Raw genomic sequence first — 19,797 nt, 5'->3', positions numbered from 1 at the left:
TCCGTGTAGTTTCTTGACCAGTTTGCCACACACTGCAGCAGGATTTTGGCCCACTCCTCCATACAGACCTTCTCCAGATCCTTCAGGTTCGGGGCTGTCGCTGGCAATACGGACTCTTCAAGGCGTCCTCCAAAGATTTATCTGAGTTGCGTTGCGAGTCTGGAGACTGCGTAGGTCCCTCCAGGACCTATGAATACATTCTTACAGAGCCACCTCCTTAGATGCCCTGGCATCTGTGTGTTTGCGACGTCCGTTGTCAGTGCAAGACCCACGCCACGACCCATCATTCATAGCTCTTACTGAGAGGAAGGAGGTTAAGTTGCCTAGAGGAACTGCGCGCAAACATGGCCCCATCCATCCCTGCCACCTCAAGACGGTGCAGCTGCGTCCTGTCCCCTTTGCAGAAAAGCATCCCCAAAGCAAATGATGTTTCCACACCTCCATGCTTCACGTTGAGTGGATGGTGTCTTGGCGTGAAGGTAGCATGGACTCAAATTCCTTCTCTCTTCCTCCAAACACGGCGAGTGGAGGTTTAGAGCCCAAAAAGCTACTATATTTTAATCATCAGAACCACATGAACCAATTCTCCCATCCTACCTCTGGATCCATCCAAGATGGTCATGGCAAAACTTCAGAGCGGGCCTGGACAGTGCGCCTGCTTGAATGCAGGGGGACGCTGTGCGTGTGCGCTGCGGCAGTTATAATGCAACATGACGGCGGAGTAAGTGAAGGTGAATTCTACTATATGGTTTTTCTTTGAGACTGTCGTCCCACTCCTTCAGGTCATTGACCAGTCCTGCCGTGCTAGTTCTGGCTGATCCCTCACCTTCCTCGATGATCATTTATGCGCCCACGAGGTGAGATCTTGCCATGGAGCCCCAGACCGCAGGGGTGATTGACCGATCATCTGAACTTCTTTCTTATGGTTCGTTCTATTTTCTTAATAATTGCGCCAAACACGTTGTTGCCTTCTCACCAAGCTGCCTGCCTATTGTCCTGTAGCCCACCCAGCCTTGTGCAGGTCTACATTTTGATCCTTGATGTCCTTTACACAGCTCTCTGGTCTTGAGCCATTTGAGAGATGGTTGGAGTATCTGTTTGATTGAGTGATGTAGTGGACATAGAGTGACTGTTATATACGCAGTAACGAGTTCGAAACAGTGCAGTTAAATACAGCGTAAGTAAGTGGAGAATACAAGGAGCGGCTTCTAAAAAGAAAACGTAAACAGTGTCTAGTGGAGACGCCGAGAAATTCTTACTGGGTTGTAGGTGAATCAATACATTATGTCATGCAATAAAATGCAAAATGAGATTACTTAAAAATCATACAATAGTGATTTCGTGATTTTTTTTAAGATTCCCGTCTCTCACAGATTCTCTCTCGGTANTGTATGTTGTTATCAACGTCTACGGTGGTACATCTTGTTGACAGAGGCTTACCATGTTGTAGGCCTGGGGTACACGTTCCTATTCACCCTGTCTGTCATCCGGGTAGCCGGTGAGAGGAGCTTCTCAACTCTCAAATTCATACAACATAGACTCAGGAGCACCCTATCCTATGATCACTTGGAGGCATTTATTCTGATGGCAACTAAAAAGGAAATCCTTATGGTCTTGGATACAGATGATGTCATTGACAGGATGACAGAGAAGAACTGCTGTGACACGTGCTGACAAAAGGGTAGGGAGGGCAGAGGGACAGCAGAGGAGAACAAGAAGAAACAGACAGACGGACGGACCGGACAGACCGGACGGACGGACAACTGAGGAGAATCACAGACAGACAGGCTGACAGATTGACAACAAAGTTACAGACAGAGTTACAGACAGAGTGACAACAAATTTACAGACAGAGTTACAGACAGAATGACAGATCAGAACAAGGAGAATCACAGACAGACGGACAGTGACAGCAGAGATGCAGAGACAGACAGSACAACAGGGAGAAAACAGACTCAGAGGCCCAGTTATAGTGATGAGTTGTATCTCCAGACTCCAGTGGTGTTTTAACATGTATTTGTTTTAAACATGAGCTGGTTAAAAAGAGCTGGTTAAAAAGGAGGGAGACCATGTTTCTTCACTCACTGGTACAGTAAAGGTTGGAAATCTCTGTACTATAGTGTACTACTGATGTTATACACTGCAGGTTAGGAGGGTTAGGTTAAGGTTAGGAAAGAGGTTAGTGTTAGCGGAAATGCTCTCCTAACCTGCTACAAAAATCACTTCCGGTCGTAGCTGTATCAAGTGTCAAAGATGGCAACATTCTCTAATAACTACACGCCTAATTCTGTGTCATACTTCTCAAAGTTGATAACTAGCTTATTCATTTTTTCTTCAGTGACTCAATTCAGTAAGATATCATCATTTACTAATTTAAAGGATTAGATTTATATGTACTAAAATACATGAATTCAACAGGTCAGTTCATCTCGATACTTCAAAACTCCTAAGTACTTCACAAATCCAGCGTGTGGGTCTTCCAGTGAGTTGGAGAGGAATGAGGAACCATGGCACAGTTTGGAACCTTGATATGGACTGTAAGTGAAACTTTTCTGATTTGCTTGGCATGTTTAAAAAACAATTATCAATTTAAATATTTCCCCTATGAAATATAATCAGAGTATATTTTTAGCCTACAGTTTCTGTCAATTTTAAAGAAACCTTTAGAAAACACGTGGTGGAGAGTGATATCATTTTCACCAGGTTCAGCGTTTCTCCAAACTCGGTCTGAACCCTAGAAGGGTGCACATTTAGTTTTTGGCCATAGCCACTACACAGCTGATTCAAATAATGAACTCATCATCAAGCTTTGGTTTTTGAGTCAGCTGTGCTAAGTGCATTTAGTGGCGACAACCAAAACGTGCACCCCTGGGTCCCCAGGACCAAGTTTGGGAAACGCTGACCTAGGTTTTAGGGTCTGGTATCACACCTTTAAAACAATAAATCACCACCAGGGGGCGCCACACACTACAAAATTAGTGTTTAAAATGGTCCATATATACTTCAATTTTATTTGAAATTGAATATTTGGGTTAAATTATTTAACTACTTATGTAAGTTTTATGAGAAAAACCACCATCAGTTTAGTTTTTGTGATTTGTTTTCTGACATTTTCTCTTACTTCCAGATACTATTATATTGGTGCTTGTAAAGCATTGGATCCTGTATTGCTTGCTGAAGAGTACAGGAATATGGAATGAATGCTGCCCATTGTGTTCACCAGGTAAGGAACACTCTTAACATTGATATGGGAATCACCAGACGTTAATACATCAACACTAACAGAAAACATGACATTTGATTCTCTTTCACCAGGAAATTGTGTACATAGGCATGTACAGAATTCACCAGCACAGCGCATTGCCCTGTTGTTGATTCTACATTCCTTTGATGAACCAATTGGTTCTCATAAAATTGCAAAGTGTGTACCAACTGGTGATCCAGTAAGGTGGTTCCTGTGTGGTCTGTACTGCACAAGACCACAAACACTCGATATGATCGTCTATGCTGTTATTCTATGAGGATATGTCAGTTGTATCTACACATCAGATTAAATTGCCATGTTTTCTCTATATAGGTGTTGCGTTGATGGTTAAAGCAAGCCATGTACCACCTTCATCAGACACTGTCTGTTGGTGACACGGAGGTCTACTGTCTAGACCCACTAAGGATGTTGTTAGAGCAGCCAGAGACACAGCAGCTGTAAACTGGCCACTACATCGTCACACAGGTTTGTCTTCTGTCTCACTCCTACATACAATCTGTGTTGTCATAATTTCAATTGATGTCAAAGTTGGTCAATCAGTGGAATATGTCACTTAACAGGATAAATATTAATGATAATTGTAAGGGGGAAATTTTGAAATGGCAATTGATTAGCTTTGTGCAGGAACAAAAATCTACCAGATCACGATGTGTTCTGACCTGTATGGTACACCTATTCGATGGATCATTTAACATCCTGCCAGCCACACAAGACTAAGTTCACATACATTACATAAATAAAAGTCTAAAATAAATTATACACAATATCTACAGTACCAATCTACATTTGAACGGAATGAATGATCCAATTGCTGTCGCAGACTGTTACATATGTGTTACAGGTGTAAATCCTTATGTCTTCAAGAACTTAGACAGGAACCTCATTTGTCCAATTCTGAATGATGGACCACAATCTCACAAATAGAACCTTGGACTCATTCATTGGTGTTTTTCTGGCCATAAGTCCTAATAGCTCCTGCATAATAATAATAATATCAATATAGAATTTGTAATTCTAAGGCAGGAGAAAAAGCTCAACACCAGTGAACTTTTTCTCCAAGCTGACAGTAAAGCTGTAGAGGTATTTTATATAACTACATGTTGAACCATCACTGTGCTAAGGTTAGCCTGAGGCAGATTTATATTGCTCTACTTACTCTGGGCTGAATAGAATGTTTTATTGAGTAATATGTTTCCTTCTATTTGAAGATCATCAGATTTTAGAGGAAACACCAAGCAACTTGTAGTACAATGAAACAGAAAGTTAAGTGCAATCTTGCAGGTGTTAGTTTTTGTAGATTGGTGAGTTGTCAAGAATTCAGCCTATGACTAAGAGGTGTCATTTCTAATTACTTCCGTTAATCAATTGCAATGATGACAACTTAGATATGGTCAAGTGCATATGAAACTTAGCTTCATTTTCACACGGTCCTTGTTCATTAGTGGTTTATTCTCTCCACAGATTCAAGCTCTGACGACTTCTCATTACAAATGCTACCTGAGGTACGTACAGTTCTGTACACTGTGGTAATTGACTCTTATTCAAATGTTCTTAACATTGGTTTCTGGCATGATTACAGTTGCATGTAGGGGATTTATTGCGGGTTGCCAGATTGGAGTAAAAACACTGTATTTGTCAGTTTTTTGCGCACTAGTATCCCCAAGTATTAAGGTTAAAAACAAAATATGAAACCAGTGATTGGCAGCAAAGATTATTTTTTTAAAGGCTACATTTATATTCTAATTATTTCGGGTGACAACCTGGTTAATTAATAATATTGGGTTGACAATTGATTAGCTGTTCAGGAGCTTTGAGCTTGGGTATAGAAGCTGTAATAAGCCTTTTGGACCTAACTTGCGCTCCGTACCGCTTGCCATGCGTAGCCAGAGCGAACTGTCTATGACTAGGGTGGCTGGGCCTTTGACAATCTTTTAGGGCCTTCCTCTGACACCGTTAGCTATGAAATAAATAGGAAACATTCCAAGCTTATTAATAGGACAACATTAGCGTAATGTAACGGCAGTCTAGCTCTTCCTCCTCGACGAGGAGAGGCGAGAAGGATCGGAGGCCAATGTGCAGGTGGTAAGTTTCCATGATTATATCACACGAAAACAAGACACTATACAAAATACAACAGAACTACCGTCACAGTCCCGTGTGGCGCAAACACTGACACAGGAAACAACCACCCACAAATCCCCAACACAAAACAAGCCACCTATATATGATTCTCAAATCAGGGACAACGATTGACAGCTGCCTCTGATTGAGAACCATATTAGGCCGAACACAGAAACAGACAAACTAGACCACAACATAGAATGCCCACCCAACGTGACAGTCCCCCCCTGAGGTGCGGACTCCGAACGCACCCCTAAAACTCAAGGGGAGGTCTGGGTGGCATCTGTCCGCGTGCCGCTCCGGCGCAGGACGAGGACACCACTCCACCATTGTCTTTTGTCCTCCTCCTTAGCGTCCTTTGAGTGGCGACCCTGGTCTAGGAACCTTCACAAGGTCCCCCCTAGATAGAGAGACAGCTTCAGTACAGAGGAGCAGCTCAGGACAGAGGGGCAGCTCCGCGAGGGGCGGCACGGACTCAAGGCGGCCGGACTGAAGGGCGGCTCCGGACTGAAGGGCGCTCCGGACTGAGGGCGGCTCCGGGACTGAGGAGGCGGCTCCCGGACTGAGGGGCGCTCCGGACTTGGGGCGGCTCCGCGACTGAGGGGCGGCTCCGACTGAGGGCGGGCTCATGACTGGAAGGCGGCTCATGACTGGAGGGCTCATGACTGAGGCGCTCATGACTGGAGGGCGGCTCATGACTGGAGGCGGCTCATGAACTGACTAGGCCTGGCGGCTCCTGACTACGGACGGTCTGGCGGCTCACCTGACTGTACGGACAGGCTCTGGCGGCGCTGGCAGGCAGCAGCTTCAGACGGCCTGGCAGCAGGCAGCTCAGACGGCGCTGGGCAGCAGGCAGCTCTGACCTGCTGAGGCGCACAGTAGGCCTGTACGTGGTACCGGCACTGGACGGTACTGGGTTAGGACACGCACCATAGGAGAGTGCGTGGAGGAGAACAGAGTTTCTGGAGACGCACAGGAAGCCTGGCTGCGGGTGTAGGCACTGGTGGTACTGGGCTGGGGGAAGTGGCGCCGATATACCGGACCGTGCAGGCGTACTGGCTCCCTTGAGCACCGAAGCCTGCCCAACCTATACCTGGTTGAATGCTCCCCGTAGCCCGACCAGTGCGGGGGGTGGAAAACCGCACTGGCTGTTTTGGCGAACCGGGGAACACCATGCGTAGCTGTGCCATGTATGCCGGCCCCGAGGAGAACTGGAAGACCAGACGCGTTGACCGGCTTCATGGCACCTGCTCAATCTCAAATCTAGCCCTGGCCAGTGCGAGAGAGTGGAATAACCCGCACCGGGCTAAGCACACGTACAGGAGACACCGTGCCCTTTACCGTCATACACCGGTGTCTGCCGTACTTTCGCTCTCCACGGTAGCCCGGGAAGTTGGCCAGGTCTCCTACTGACTTCGCCACACCCCTTTAGCCACCCCCCCCCAAGAAATTGGGGTGAGCCTCTCGGGCTTCCAGCCGCCTGCCTTCGCTAGCCGCCTCATAATGCCGCCTCTCCGCTTTTGTGCCTTCCAGCTCCGCTTTGGGGCAGCAACACTTCTTCTGCTCTCCAGGGTCCTTTACCGTCCAGAATTTCCTCCCATGTCCATTCCTCCTAGGTACGCTGCTGCTGTCTGCTGTGCCCGTGCCACACTGCTTGGTCCGAGTTTGGTGGGTGGTTCTGTAACGGCAGTCTAGCTCTTCCTCCCCCTCGGACGAGGAGAGGCGAGAAGGATCGGAGGACCAATGTGCAGCGTTGGTAGATTTACCATGATTCTAATATACACGACCAACAAGCACCTATACAAAATAACAAACGAACTAACCGTCACAGTCCCGTGTAGCACAAACACTGACACAGGAAACAACCACCCACAAATCCCCAACACAAAACAAGCCACCTATATATGATTCTCAATCAGGGACAACAATTGACAGCTGCCTCTGATTGAGAACCATATTAGGCCGAACACAGAAACAGACAAACTAGACACGCAACATAGAATGCCCACCCAGCTCACGTCCTGACCAACACTAAAACAAGCAAAACACATAAGAACTATGGTCAGGACGTGACAGTAATTGGGAACACATATGGCGCAGGGAGAAGTCAAAGGATCCTAGTCAGGCTATTTTTTGTGAAATCCAGATTAAATATAGGGCTTCATGTGTATCAAATCTGTAGGCAATAGTGGGCTGAATCAATGAAAAATATAGCTGAAATGTGCAGGCTTTGTCAGGATCTGTGATCAAAATAGACAGGGGTGTTTCCGGTTCCGTTTAGGCTATAGGTTACGCATAAGAACTCAGATACACTGAGATGAATAGCCTGATTCAGTGCGATTCTCCTGAATAAAAATCTGTTAAGCTGTTTGGTCTATGATTACCGCTTCTGTACCGATTCTATCTTTTTGGTCTTTTTCTATATGTTGAGGGTGAGCAAGAGCTTCGATAGTCTAGTGGACTATGCAGAAATAATTGTGGAATTCATCATTGTTAAAGCCTATATCGCTTTATATAATCTGGACTGTTGTTTTTACTAAGGCTTAGCAAACAAGGGGCAGCATACGCTTTTTGCCCATTTCTATAACAAGAGTTAGGCCTATATCCTCACATACCCCCTCAATTCAAGCCCTGCTTTTAACCATAAGACATCTCAATGATTGTGTCTGTTAAACAGGTGAACTTGTGGTAAACTGGGAACTCTGGGGAAAGGACAAGGACAACACTAAAAGGGCACTGAACCCACACGTGGCGCCTCCACAATACACTGAACCCACACATGGCGCCTGCATGATACAACATTAGAACACAAGTTGTACTAATCATTAAGGTGGTTGTCAGCATGACTTTCAACTGCACAATATGCATGAATTCAAAACGTTCTGCTGAGTTGACCCTAGAAATGTAGCCTAGATAGTATCACTTCTTTATTTCCCTTGTGAAACAGGTTTTACTACCAGCAAGTAAATACACTTCTATCCACAGTTCTGTGGGTAACACATTCACCCAAAAGCACCTTTTTACTGAATTACTGTTGACACATAATTTACAGTTGACAGTCTTTTAACATCCCCCACAAAACACATAGTTATAGTATACGACTAGATACAAATCATCGAACTGAACAAATAAAAGAGCAATAGACTTTTAAAACGTCCTCCTCCCTAACATTCCCTGTTATACAACTGTACATGTTGGTTTCACTCTAAGCTGTAGGTCAAGGTTTCCTTCCTCATAAAACCCCTCTCTTCCTGTTTTCTATCTCTGCAATCAATGGACAAATGTATCTACAATTAAAATAATCTAACAACAATACAACTGTTTGCAGTTTAGCAGTATTATTAGGATGAATTTGTCAGACTACTCAGACAGATAGTAAACAGAATGTAAATCTAAGCCTGCAAGCATTGGGTACTTTCAATTCTCTGCCTGTTTCATTAAAAACACTGCAGGGACTTTCCTAGTCAAACTGGATGGGTGAAAACAAATACCATAATGCTTTCCCCTGTCTCCTGTTCAGATGAGTGACAATGAAAGAAAGGAGATAGAGGAAGCCCCTGTAGACTATTGAGGTGCACCCCTACAGTAGGCTGTGGCTGCCTTGTTATCAGTCCTGTATTTCTCTCCCTCAGAATTAGGAGACCAAGGAGCTGCTCTCACTTATGACTCCACTGATGAAGAAACAAAGCCGCTTGATGACATTGGATCCTCCTCAAGAGGTCAAAGGGCAGACTGTAACCTCTCAGGCAGTAACATCCCAGTCTGCTTCAGTGGCCCAGAAATCAGGAGCAAACCCAGACTCAGAGCTGGATAGGTAAGAGATAGCATTATCATTATCCAACCCAGACTCAGAGATGGATAGGTAAGAGATAGCATTATCATTATCCAACCCAGACTCAGAGCTTGGATAGGTAAGAGATAGCATTATCATTATCCAACCCAGACTCAGAGATGGATAGGTAAGAGATAGCATTATCATTATCCAACCCAGACTCAGAGCTGGAACACCTCTGGTTATACATTGCACTTATGAACATAAGGTTGTCTGTGAGACAGAAGTTTTATATTTAATTCAAACCATCACATCTTAATTAATCTTCCCACGGGCAGTTAAGACGGCATGTTATAGAGCTCACCAGATTGTAGTCCTAAAAAACTGAGTTAAGTTACCTCTGGTTTGTTCAGACATTCCTATGGGGAAGGAATAGGGTTTTAGGATAAATGCCTAAAATAAGTCTGAGGTTAAAACAGGCTTAGGAAATATTATACGTTTTGTTCTATGAGATAATATCAGTCAGTTAACATGACCTTGATGAATTATGAAGCATTTATGTGCTTTTTATGATTACATAAATGCTTAGAAATTCACAAAATTGACGTTAGCTAATGATTATCTCATAGAACAAAACTCCTCAGCCTGTGTTTACCACAGACCTTATTTTCTACATTCATACAAAAACCCTACCAAAACGACATTCATTTCCCCATAGGCTTTGTCCAACAAACCATGGTGGAATTAGTGCCTACAAAAAGACGCCATTGCTATTTCTCTATACAGTAGTGTTGTATTAACTAGGCTCTATGTCCCTGACCTGTGTATGAACCAGTGATGATTCGCTCACCCCCTGCGATATCAGCTGAACAGGAATGAGGCAAGCCGCCTCGTTACCCCGAGACTGTCTGGAGGGTAAGATACAGAATATAGATCTCTCCATGGGTGGGAGATGGATATTTAAGCTAATCAACACTCCCTTTATTTTACTGACTTGTTGAATGATTGATCCATTCATCCTTCCATCCCTTCCCAGCCTTCCTCTCCTCTGAGGACCCAGCGAGGGTGGAGCACAGTGAGACACTTCTACAGCCAGAGAGGTGAGAGGTCACATGGTTTAGATGGTAAATATTTATATCACGTAAGCAAAAGGGAATATGTTCCATCATCTATGTTGATTTACTTATTTACTGAATTTGTACCGTTTTTCATTCTAAGATGGACCAAGATGTACGTAGCTTTTGCAGATATTTGTTCATTAGTTTTGCAAGAGTGTTGATTGGTCGATCATTGGGTTCAATACTTTTGCAATATATTGATGCCATTGATTAAAAGAGTAAGAATTTGATGCAATATCCAACCCAAAATATAAGCTTGTTTTACTCCATTGTTTGCAAACAATATAATTGTAAAAAACAAAAGTCAGTTGGTTGCATAAATAATGACGATTACTAAATGTTACATGAAATGTAAACATGACATATCAGAACCGAATTGAAACGCCTTTGTTAACTTCTCTGGGATATTCTCTGGGATATACGCTAGCGTCACCTCAACAACAGCCAGTGAAATTGCAGGGCGCCAAATTCAAAACAACAGAAATATCATAATTAAAATTCCTCAAACATACAAGTATTATACACCATTTTAAAGATAAACTTCTTGTTAATCCAGCACAGTGTCTGATTTCAAAAAGGCTTTACGGCGAAAGCACACCTTTCGTTTATGTTAGGTCAGCGCCTAGCCACAGAAAAACATACAGCCATTTTCCAAAGAAGGAGAGGTATCACAAAAACAGAAATAGCGTTAAAATGAATCACTAACCTTTGATGATCTTCACCGGATGGCACTCCCAGGACTCCATGTTAGACAATAAATGTGTGTTTTGTTCGATAAAGTTAATCTTTATGTCCAAAAACCTCATTTGAAATTGGTGCGTTATGTTCAGAAATGCATTGTCTCAAACAAACATCCGGTGAAAGTGCAGAGAGCCACATCAAATTACAGAAATACTCATCATAAACATTGATGAAAGATACAAGTGTTAAACACACAATTAAAGATAAACTTCTCCTTAATGCAACCGCTGTGTCAGATTTCAAAAAAGCTTTACGGTAAAAGCACACCATGCAATTATGTTAGGTCAGCGCCTAGACACAGAAAAACATACAGCCATTTTCCAACCGAGGAGAGGTGTCACAAAACTCAGAAATAGCGTTATAAATATTCACTTACCTTTGAGCTTCATCGGAATGCACTCCCAGGAATCCCAGTTCCACAATAAATGTTCGATAAAGTCCATAATTTATGTCCAAATACCTCCTTTTTGTTCGCGCGTTTAGTTCAGTAATCCAAATGCACAACGCGCGAGCACTAAGTCCAGACGAAAAGTCAAAAAAGTTACATTACAGTTCGTAGAAACATGTCAAACGATTGATTATATACATCTTTAGGATGTTTTTATCATAAATCTTCAATAATATTCCAACCGGACAATTCCTTCGTCTTTAGAAATGAAAGGGAACGCAGCTCGCTCTCACGGCTGCGCGTGAGACTTCGCTCATGGCATTCTGCCAGACACCTGGTTCAAACAGCTCTTATTCGCTCCCCCTTCATAGTAGAAGCCTGAAACAAGGTTCTAAAGACTGTTGACATCTAGTGGAAGCCTTAGGAAGTGCAATCTGACCCCATTTACACCGTATATTGGATAGGCAAAGACTTGAAAACCTACAAAGCTCAGGATTTCCCACTTCCTGGTTGGATTTTTTCTCAGGTTTTTGCCTGTCATATGAGTTATGTTATACTCACAGACATCATTCAAACAGTTTTAGAAACGTCAGAGTGTTTTCTATCCAAATCTACTAATTATAAATGTTACACCCCTGAAAAAGGGGAGAAAGAATCACGACTGTGATACGGTAATGTTACCTCATTGAAACTTTTAGTGCAATCATTTTACAAAAGTAACACATTTTACAGAATAACAGATCTACAGGAAATAGAGTTTTGTAGGGTACAAGGCTTATTCAAGTCATAACAGTATACACTGTACATCACTGAAACAAATACTATTTTCAATATAACTGTCAAGCACAAAGCTTTAACTCAGTAAACCATAACTCAATTTATCAACAGGCAATAAAGTGTTTGAAAAACAATTACACAAATAATGCCGCAAAATATCTTATTAACAACGCACATGTTCATTCATAATCGACATAAAATGGCAGCTACGTAGCAGTACGAGGCTTATATTACTCTCTGCAAACTTAACTAACTCTCTCAATATGTTACTAAGACACACCTTAAACACTCTTGACATGTTAGCGAGTTATTACATTTAAATTACTCTTTTTTATCATCAATAACGTACCTGAAAAAGGGGAGAAAGAATCTCGACTGTGATACGGTAATGTTACCTCATTGAAACTTTTAGTGCAATGAGAAAAAGACCGCGATTTCTCCGTGGAGACCAGAGCAATCGATCTCAGGCTCATAGATTAAGAGCATTTAGTAGATCACAGATTAACACTTTTACCCACGACAAAATAAAGTAATCAACATAACGTTTACACATTCCTCTCACTTTGTATGCTTGACGGATTTTAACACAATTATATAAATGTTATCAATCTATCAACTAATACTGAATGCATGATCTACTTAACCTTAGATGTTTTAAGATCCTCACATACTATGAACTTACTAATACTTTTTAATGTATAACAGGCTATTAGTATTTCCTTTAACCTGTCACATATGCACATTCTAGCTTCTGGGCCTGAGTAGCAGGCAGTTTACTCTGGACACCTTATTCATCCAAGCTACTCAATACTGTCCCCCAGTCCCAAAGAAGTTAAAATGTAATGGCAATAATTCACTTAATGGTAAGGCATGGAATAATGGACGTTTGAAATATGAGCAGGTGATGATTCGAGTCATGGTTCTTCAGTAGTGTAATAAAGACCATTAGAACTAGTGTTGAACAGAAGTACTGTGTGTAAATACTGGAGTGATGTATGATTGTTAATAACATTGTCCATGTGCCAATTTTTTTTATATTGCGTTCATGTGTATAGGCTGCAAGTACGTTGAAATTAAGTTGTTTTCAAGTCGTTGAAACTTTCAACCAAAACCAAACGGAGATTGGATGTCGGGCATAGTCGTCTTTTCAACTACATTTTGCTAGGTGGGTATAGCCTGCTACATCAGGGTGTGACATTGACATTAAATACACAGCCCACTTCGCTTCAATACGACTTTGAATGCATGGAAATGGTCATCAAAACAAAGAGTTTCAAGGGGTGAGCCAACCAATATAAGTTGCTCATCTTTCACAACAATGTACTTGATTTTGTAAAACAATGGCACGTCGATGATTACTTCAACACGTACGATCAAGCCAAGGCGATAGTCAGCACTTTGGTGCTTTAAAACCAATTCACTGAAAGACCATTTGTGTGCACTGAGACATTCAATCTAGTAGCAATCTCAGGACCTTCTTTCATGTCATTGAGCTGTACCATCTTCCCTGGACCTATGGCTAGGCTGTCCTGGCTGAAGGATTACCATTTAAAGTGTGTTCAGATACTATACAGACACCTTGACTTCCACATTTGTTACGTCACAGCCGGATTCTAAAATGTATTGTTTTTTTCCCCCTCACCAATCTACACAGTTCTTTAGACATTTTTGCAAATGTATTAAAAATAAAAAAACGGAAATATCACATTTACAAAAGTATTCAGACTCAGTACTATGTTGAAGCACCTTTGGAAGCGATTACAGCCTCAACTCTTCTTGGGTATGACACTACGAGCTTGGCCCACCTGTATTTGGGGAGTTTCTCACACTTTTCTCTGCAGATCCTCTCAAGCTCTGTCAGATTGGATGGATAGCCTCGCTGCACAGCTATTTTCAGGTCTCTTCAGAGATGTTAGATCGGGTTCAAGTCCGGAATACTCAGATACTTGTACCGAAGCCACTCCTGCGTTGTCTTGGCTGTATACTTAGGGTCGTTGTCCTGAGGGTCGTTGTCCTGATGGAAGGTGGTCGTTGGTCCTGAGCACTCTGGAGCAGGTTTTCATCAAGGATCTCTCTGTACTTTGCTCCGTTCGTCTTTCCCTCAACCCTGACTAGTCTCCCGGTCCCTGCCGCTAAAAAACATCCCCACAGCATGATGCTGCCACCACCATGCTTCACCGTAGGGATGGTGCCAGGTTTCCTCCAGACGTGACGCTTGGCATTCTGGCCGAAAGAGTTCAATCTTGGTTTCATCCAGACCAGAGAATCTTGTTTCTCATGGTCTGAGAATCCTTTAGGTGCCTTTTGGCAAACTCCAAACGGGCTGTCATGTGCCTTTTACTGAGGAGTGGCTTCTGTCTGGCCACGCTACCATAAACGTCTGATTGGTGCAGAGATGGTTGTCCTTCTGGAAGGTTCTCCCATCTCCACAGAGGAACTCTGGAGCTCTGCCAGAGTGACCATCGGTTCTTGGTCACTCCCCTGACAAGGACCTTCTCCCCCGATTGCTCAGTTTGTCCGGTCAGCCAGCTCTAGGAAGAGTCTTGGTGGTTCCAAACTTCTTCCACTTAAGAATGATGGATGCACTGTGTTATTGGGGATTTTCAATGCTGCAGAAATGTTTTGGTTCACTTCCCCAGATCTGTGCCTTGACACAACCCTGTCTCGGAGCTTTAAGGACAATTCCTTCGACCTCCATGGCTTGGTTTTTGCTCTGACATGCACTGTCAACTGTGGGACCTTATATAGACAGGTGTGTACCTTTCCAAATCCTGTCTAATCAATTGAATTTACTACAGGTGGATTCCAATGAAGTTGTAGAAACATCTCAAGGATGATCAATGGAAACAGGATTCACCTGAGCTAAAGTCTCATAGCAAAGAGTCTGCATACTTATGTAAATCAGGTATTTCTCTTTTTCATGTTTAATACATTTGTAAACATTTCTACAAACCTGTTTTCGCTTTGTCATTATGGCGTATTGTGTGTAGATAAGGATTTTTATTTATTTGATCCATTTTAGAATAAGGCTGTAACGTAACAATGTGTAAAAAAGGGAAGGGGGCTGAATACTTTCCCAAATGCACTGCATACATTATTGGTTTCCACTAGTTATAACACAGCCACAAAGCTATATCATAGAAATTCATGAAAACAAACATGAACTTTTTGGTCTTAATTTAACGTTAGGTTTAGGAATTGGTTTAGCAGTGCTWTTAAGGTTAGGTTTAAAATCACATTTAAAACACATACATGTTTTAAATAGGTGGGGTTTATGACATTGTGGCTGTGGTAACTAGTGACGACCGTTGTTCACTTCCTCATACAATTATTTTAAATTATCTGAAGCTGAAAAGAAAAAGGAAATCAGCTGATTTAATAAAAAAAATTGTTGACCTAGGCTACATGCGCGTGTGATTAGATAACCTCCCAAAACAAGTAAATAGGAGACTGCTGCGTGTCATGGGATTAGATAATCTCCCTAAACAAGTGAAAGTGGAAGCATAGGCRACTTCGACACACAAGGCTCAACCGTACATTGAWATTGGAGGRAAAACATCAGACTGGGAGGTGTGATCATTGTCAGGAGGAGATKGAGACAGTGGAACACGTTCTATTTCAGTGCCAGAAATATGGGAGGTAAATGGAGCGATTGTTATTAGATTTGAGGAGTAATGGGGTTGAAGAGCCAGAATTACGTGAACTGCTGGGGAAATCTTCAGGGAGGTAGTATTTAATTATGTATTTAGCTTCTTTGGTGAGATGAGAATATTGGGTAGGATTCATGGTTTCTGGGGTACTTCTAAGAGAGCAATGGAGCATGCGGTTWARTCCACTATTGGCTGAGTCRCGTGAGYGAGAGRAGACAAAGGTGTGTGACAACYTYTTACCAGTTGTAGGTAGGCTATTTAACTTGTCTTCATGCCTGAGTGGAAATTTGAAWKGGRAGTTATGGAACCCCCTCGYGTGCTTCTGTTATGGGTAAAAGGCCTCTGAAACTGACATTAAATGTGGAAAATGATAGGATACATTTGCATCTGTTGGCCATCAAGTAGCCTATTAATTTCTATGTCATTGCAGGCCACTCACTGTAGGCTACCATTTGATATAATAAATATGTTGAAACAACTTTATCACTGGAGTCATTGCAAATCAATTTGTGCCACTTGTGTAGTCTACCTGGAGCTGGCAAACAGATTGAATAAATATCCTATAACTTCAGTCTATTGTTGTCGTAGCTATCAAAGCTTTATCGAATTGCCGATCAGTTTTTAGAACACAATAGGTTGAMGGTAACAGTCAGATTAGGCAACAGGTAAAACAAAACAACAACAAATTAACACTGTCTGTTGTTGACAAGCATATTCAGTTCATATACATTCATATTCATATTTAATTCAGTTATTGAAATTATGACCCCATTCTCAGTAACCAATTCCAGGAGGCTATTGGGAAACACAATTACTTCTTACTTCGAAATTGCCAAACTATTCATGTTACTATTCATGACTATTCATAAATTAGTCTGTTAATTTGAACTAAGCAAGCTGCTAAATTGTTCAGTTTACATCTTGCCTACATTTTGCCCAGGCTACTGTAGCCTATCTGAAGATGTAGTCCTATCAGRGGCTATATGCTACCTGCATCTATCTAAGCAAACCATGGCAAAGTTGAATTACAATCATAAACCTAAACCTTTTKAAATGACAAGTCAATCTCGCAAATGGGCCATTTATAGCTGTTTGTAGTTGTAGTATCGGTGATCTATATCTGTCTATATTAGTTACTATGCTGTTACTAAGCAGTAATTTATCACAGCAGTGTTATGTTACGACACCTAATATAAAGTGCACATGCTGCTAACGGCCCGGGGGCTGAAGGTCACAAAATGTTTTTACTTGTCACGCCTTGACCTTAGAGGTCCTTATTTATTCTCTATGTTTGGTTAGGTCAGGGTGTGACTCGAGTGGGAAAATCAATGTTTTCTATTTCTTTGTTGTTTTGCCGTGTGTGTGGTTCCCAATCAGAGGCAGCTGTCTATCGTTGTCTCTGATTAGGGATCATATATAAGTTTTCATTTTCCATTTGGGTTTTGTGGGGTGTTGTTTTCTGTTTAGGTTGTTTTCCTGACAGAACTGTGCACTTTCGTTTTCTCCGTTGTCATTTTGTTTGAGTGTTTTTGTGAATATTAAGTCATGAACACTTTCTAACGCTGCGCTTTGGTCTCATTCCCACGACGAACGTTACATTACTGAAGGACACTAAACTGTACTCCTGTTTCCTGCCTGGTGATATTCTCCAAAACACAAATATTACAGTAGTCTTAACATCTGGCTCATAATAATTGCACAATTGCCAGAAAATAGCTTAAGATTTAAAAAAAATATCTATATATATTTGTCCAAGTGTTTATTGCTCAGAGATTTCGAGATCCTCTGCCCAACTTTCATCATTCAAAAATCTGTCGGATTTATCTATAGTTATGCACAAAAGGGATTTATTTACAATTATAAACCGGGTTCAAGGCCTGAATGCTGACTGGCTGAAATCCATGGTATATCAGACTATATACCATGGGTATGACAAAAAATGTATTTACGGTTGGTAAACAGTTTATAATATCAATAAGGCACCCAGGCACTGGGTCATCATGCTAAAGAACAGCCCTTAGCCATGGTATATTGGATATATACCATACCCCCTCATGCCGTATTGATTCATTATAGCTGTCAAATAAGTTTAATCAACATCCATTGATGGAAAATGATATGGCGAATTTAATAAGTGCAAATKATCTTTTCTCTTGCGACATATTCAAATCAGTTTATTACGTCTTGTCATAGTTCACAAGAGTTATTCTTTTGATGAAAACCTAATTTTGCTTCTAACTTAGTTACAATTTCTGCCGATATTCCTTTGTAATTTGCTCGATAACGTTATGGTGAAAAAAATAGTTTATTGTATAAATGTGGCAGCTCTTACTGTGGGGTGAAACAATGGGCGTGTTTTCAGGCCTTTTGGGCATGTTTTGAGTGCCCCCCTCTGTCTCATTAAATAGTACCAGCTAACCAGTCTCAACGTCAGCATTGATGAGGCGACTACGGGATACTGGCTTTCTAGGCAGAGTTCCTCTGTCGAGTGTCTGTGTTCTTTTGCCCGTCTTAATCTTTTCTTTTTATTGGCCAGTCTGAGATATGGCTCTTCTCTGTTGACATTGAGACTGGTGTTTTGCGAGAACTATTTAATGAGGCGTTTCTCAAACTAGACACTCTAATGTACTTGTCCTCTTGCTCAGTTGTGCACTGGGGCCTCCCACTCCTCTTTCTATTCTTGTTAGAGCCAGTTTGCGCTGTTCTGTGAAGGGAGTAGTACACAGTATTGTAGGAGATCTTGAGTTTCTTGGCAATTTCTTGCATGGAATAGCCTTAATTTCAGAAGAAAGTTTCAGAAGAAAGTTATTTGTTTCTGGCCATTTTGAGCCTGTAATCGAACCCACAAATGCTGATACTCCAGATGCTCAACTAGTCTAAAGAAGGCCAGTTTTATTGCTTCTTTAATCAGAACAACAGTTTTCAGCTGTGCTATTATAATTGCAAAACGTTTTTCTAATGATCATTTAGCCTTTTAAAATGATAAACTTGGATTAGCTAACACAACGTGCCATTAGAACACAGGAGTGAGGGTTGCTGATAATGGGCCTCTGTACGCCTATGTAGACATTCCATACAAAATCAGCCATTTCCAGCTACAATTGTCATTTACAACATTAACAATGTCTACACTGTATTTCTGATCAATTTGATGTTATTTTAATGGATTTTATTTTTGCTTTTCTTTCAAAAACAAGTACATTTCTAAGTGACCTCAAACTTTTGAACGGTAGTGTAGATGGAGCCCCATCTGCAAAAGCCCACCATTCGATCCCATGAAATCAGTTTTTCATCAAAATAGCCACACAGCATACAGCACATCCCCTGTGCCGTTTCATGCTCGGGAATCGTGAGACAGAACAATATGTCATTGTGAATAGCATCCCCCGAAATGTATAGCGAACAAAAGTCAATGCATTGGCAACTCGGGTCTCATAGCCAACATCCATTTGGAGAGCGTAAGCTGGGGAGTTTGTTGTCGTTCAGTCAGTTTCCTCTTGATTGCCTGCAACAGCATAAATTCTTCACTTAACAGTGTTATCTGACAAAGGTATTGATGTCAATTTCTGTGCCTCTTCCTCCCCTCACATTGTTTTCACCATATCAATTGTAATATCAGTCTCTGCAATAGTGTGTGGTTTCATAGGGTAACGGGCCTAGAGATTCACCGTAGTAATGATTCAAGTTTAACGGTCAAGTGCGGCCTTTTTCCATGATATAAGGGCGCTCTCTGGTTTAATTTTTATCTTTTGGATTCAAATAATTTTCATTTGGATTTTTAAGGTCAACCACATTACAATCATTTTGAGATACAAAGACAAAATATATATATTTTTTTAGGGGGGGGGGGGGTTCTGAAATTCTCCCGCGACCCCATTTTAAGATCAAGCAAACCCACATGGGGTCGCGACCCCTAGCTTAGGGACTCCAGACTCCACACAGACACAGTGTGCACATGCTGCTCC

The 19,797-nt window shown here is 41.8% G+C and overlaps 1 long non-coding RNA gene across 2 annotated transcripts; it reads left to right on the top strand.

Annotated features, from left to right (window-relative positions):
* The first annotated feature begins 4,692 nt into the window (after positions 1-4,692).
* On the top strand, positions 4,693-17,136 carry LOC112080728 (uncharacterized). 2 transcript variants are annotated; one of them, XR_002896219.2, is made up of 5 exons: positions 4,693-4,767; positions 8,064-9,200; positions 9,994-10,073; positions 10,195-10,258; positions 14,981-17,136. It is a non-coding gene; the product is annotated as an uncharacterized lncRNA (long non-coding RNA). The 2 variants fall into 2 exon arrangements; XR_002896220.2 differs by having other exon boundaries at positions 4,722-4,767; positions 9,019-9,200.
* The last annotated feature ends 2,661 nt before the right edge of the window (positions 17,137-19,797 follow it).

This window comes from Salvelinus sp. IW2-2015, unplaced genomic scaffold (assembly GCF_002910315.2).
Source record: "Salvelinus sp. IW2-2015 unplaced genomic scaffold, ASM291031v2 Un_scaffold16461, whole genome shotgun sequence".
NCBI classification, from domain to species: domain Eukaryota; kingdom Metazoa; phylum Chordata; class Actinopteri; order Salmoniformes; family Salmonidae; genus Salvelinus; species Salvelinus sp. IW2-2015.
This window is presented reverse-complemented; position numbering and strand designations above follow the sequence as displayed.